The sequence below is a fragment of the Rhinopithecus bieti genome, unplaced genomic scaffold (genome assembly GCF_001698545.2).
Source record: "Rhinopithecus bieti isolate Rb0 unplaced genomic scaffold, ASM169854v2 scaffold_63976, whole genome shotgun sequence".
Lineage (NCBI taxonomy): Eukaryota > Metazoa > Chordata > Mammalia > Primates > Cercopithecidae > Rhinopithecus > Rhinopithecus bieti.
In genome coordinates, this window is record NW_016824171.1 from 116,386 (window position 1) to 120,394 (window position 4,009).

The following is a 4,009-nucleotide window of genomic DNA, read 5'->3' on the forward strand; positions in this document are numbered from 1 at the left end:
ATGAATCCAGGAGCTGTTTTTTTGAAAAAATCAACAAAATTGACAGGCCACTAGCAAGACTAATAAGAAAAGAGAGAAGAATCAAACAGACACAATAAAAAATGATAAAGGGGATGTCACCACCGACCCCACAGAAATACAAACTACCATCAGAGAATACTATAAACACTTCTACGCAAATAAACTAGAAAACCTAGAAGAAATGGATAAATTCCTGGACACATACACTCTCCCAAGACTAAACCAGGAAGAAGTTGAATCCCTGAAGAGACCAATAACAGGCTCTGAAATTGAGGCAATAATTAATAGCCTACCAACCAAATAAAGTCCAGGATCAGATGGTTTCACAGCCAACGTCTACCACAGGTACAAGGAGGAGGTGGTACCATTCCTTCTGAAATTATCTCAATCAATAGAAAAAGAGGGAATCATCCCTAACTCATTTTATGAGGCTATCCTGATACCAAAGCTTGGCAGAGACACAACAAAAAAAGAGAATTTTAGACCAATATCCCTGATGAACATTGATGCAAAAATCTTGAATAAAATACTGGCAAACTGAATCCAGCAGCACATCAAAAAGCTTATCCACCATGATCAAGTGGACTTCATCCCTTGGATGCAAGGCTGGTTCAACATGTGCAAATCAATCAACGTAAACCAGCATATAAACAGAACCAAAGACAAAAACCACATGATTATCTCAATAGATGCAGAAAAGGCCTTTGACAAAATTCAACAGCTCTTTATGCTAAAAACTCTCAATAAATCTGGTATTGATGGAACGTATCTCAAAGTAATAAGAGCTATTTACGACAAACCCACAGTCAATATCATACTGAATGGGCAAAAACTGGAAGCATTCCCCTTGAAAACTAGTGGCTTATGCTCTGATTTTCCTTTGGGGTACGGTTTCTTTCTTACTTGAGAAAGTTCTAGGGAAACAATTTATTTTTATTGTCTGGAGCAAGTCTTAGATGGAATCTTCAGCACTTTTCAAATTGTACTTGAATTATCAGCCACAGAGTAAGAGTTGTTGCTTTTATCAGTTAGCTGTATTTTAAAATTCTCAGGTGAACATTTGTGGTCATTTCAGCACATCAGCAAATATGGTGGTTAATCTCCACCCTTCCTCCATCTGTTCTCCACCCCTCACTGCCCTTCTCTGCACTCTGGATAGGGGGGAGGTACACCCATATACACTGCCTCATGAAGCCCATTTTGTCCTATAGTTTCTTGATGGAAAGGATCTACAGGAGATCAGAGTCAGATAATAGAGAAGTTGGAGTATTTCTTACCCCACATTCTCCCTGCCCTTGATACTGTGGTCAGCCAGTGGCTTTACCTTCAGGATTATAGCTCCTATCAGTTTGCTCTCTTTCATTGGTTCAGCTGTCACTATTTCCTTTCCTTGGCCTTCAGGCCAAGCTGGGAGTGATAACATCATACCACGCTTGCTAGGCCCTGGGTGCCTCAATGTGGCAGATTGTTTTTCCGAAAGGACAATCACAGAATTTCCTCTCCTACTTGCTCCTAAAGAACCTTGACATTCCTGCATCAAAAGATGGAATCTCTATCCCCTCTGCACCCCCTTGAACCTGGGATGGATTTTGTGTTGGCCTTAACAAATAGAATCAATACCAGAGCCAGGCGCGGTGGCTCACGCCTGTAATCCCAGCACTTTGGGAGGCCGAGGTGGGTGGATCATGAGGTCAGGAGATCGAGACCATCTTGGCTAACATGGTGAAACCCCATCTCTACTAAAAATACAAAAAATAGTTGGGTGCAGTGGCAGGTGCCTGTAGTCCCAGCTATCTGGGAGGCTGAGGCAGGAAAATGGTGGGAACCTGGGAGGCGGAGCTTGCAGTGAGCCGAGATCCGGCCACTGCACTCCAGCCTGGGTGACAGAGCGAGACTCCGCCTCAAAAAAAAAAAAAAAGAAAAGAAAAGAATCAATAGCAGGGACATAATGTAGCTTCCAAGGCTAGGTCATCTCCTTTAGGTAAACCTTCCTCCTAGCTTTCTCGAAACATGCACAGTTAGAGCCTTCAACCACCACGTAAGAAATCTAGTTACCCTGAGGAGAGACCATATGGAGAGACCACATAGAGACAGAGCTCTGTCTGAGGACGCTGGTTGTTCCAGCCCCACCCGTGTGAGCCTCCCCGTCTAGGTGCAGATATGTGAATAGGTGATCTTCAGATGATTCTTGTTCTAGCCAACATTTGACTACAAATGCATGAGACACCCTGGTGAGAACCACCCTGCTGAGCCCATTCAACCTCCTGAACCATGAGAAGTAATATACCACTAAGTTTTGGTGTAGTTGGTTAGGTAGCTGTAGATAACTGATACACTCAACATGCTTTGCTAGTTGCCTTAACTATACCTACATCTCTTCAAACCCCCAGCTGAGCATGCCTTCTGTTTCCTGTGGGACCCTGACTGCCATGCTGAGAAAGATAGCATCATATATATTAGAACTCAAAAGAACCTCAGAAATCTTAGAGTGAGATCCACCCCTTTAGGTTACAAGTGAGGAAACTGAAGAACCAATTGAGTAAAAAACAAATAGAGTTTTATAGGTAGGGAACTAAGGTCCTGACCCGTGCAGTGACCCACAGCTCATTAGGGCTCAGATTAGAACACAGCCTCTATCCACAGCTTTCCTCACCTAGAGCTTTGTGATTGTTAATTTATCTTACAAATATATTATGCAACTTAAGTCACTTTGGGTCTTGGTGCAGTTTTTAGTCCCAAGACCTCCGATTTTTGGGGTGTCAAGAGAGCCCCATTATTTTTTACTGTATTATGTGCTGCGATGTCCATATCTGTGTGGCCCTGATTCCAAAGCTAAGCAGATTTTTTTTAATGAGGACAGGCAGCTTCTCTTTGAAGAATGGCAGAAATGGCTTCTTGGTCATGCCAGCCATCTCCTGGAAGACTTTTCTCTTTCCTTCAAGTCGCTGTCACAGAAACTTGCCATTTGTCACTCTTGAGGCCCAAGGGACCATTATAAGGTTGTGTGTGCTTCAGCTATGCTGAAGCTAGGTAATTATCTTAGGTGTGCATAGACCCTAAACAAAGATGAATAAAGAACGCAATAATTTCCTTGTCATTCTCATTTATTCGGTTGTTCATGCTAGTCTGCTAATTCAGATTTGGATGCATTTGTGTGCATGTGTGTGTGTGTGTGTGTGTGTGTTTATCACACATGCTTTCTGTTGATTAGCCAATCTATGCTAAAATAATATTCTTATTATTTTACTCTTTTAATGTAATTGTATTTTAAATTTTAAAAAATTTTTTTGATTTCTTTCTTTTTTCTTTTCTTTTCTTGCTCCACGAGGCTGGAATGCAGTGGCATGGCCTTAGCTCACTGCAGTCTTGACTTCCTGAGCTCAGGCAATCCTCCCACCTCAGCCTCCTGAGTGGCTGGGACTAAGGTGCACACCACCAAGCCCATAAGGTAATTGTAATTTAAGAGGCACTTCCTAGAGAGATAATGTTTAATAAAAAAGTGCAGGAATTGGGAGGAGTAGGATTGGGACTTCAGATACTACCTTAGGACTTTTTCGTTTTCAGAAGACTGCAATACAATTCAAACCAGCAGAAGCAGAAAAGAAAATATATTAGTCTCATATGATGAAGTCCAGTTAGAGTACAACTAAATCAAGGTGCTTAAATAATATCATCAGGAATGTGTCTCTTTCAGTCTCTTAGGTGTTCTTTCTTTAACATTGGCTTCAGTCCCAGGTAGGCTCTCAGCTCAAGGCAGTAAAATGGTCACCAACAGTTCCAGACTTAGCTATCCCAGTGGAAAAATCATGTGTCTTTCCTTGTAGTCCCAGCACAAATCCCAAGGTTGGCTCGCATTTCATCTCTCTGACTACAGATAAGAGTTTCTAGATTACCCAAAGTTGGGCTATAAACCTACCCCTGAAACCATAAGACCTAAAAGTAGAAGGGGATGCTTCCTTAGAGGAAAACTGAACGGCATTTACTGGAA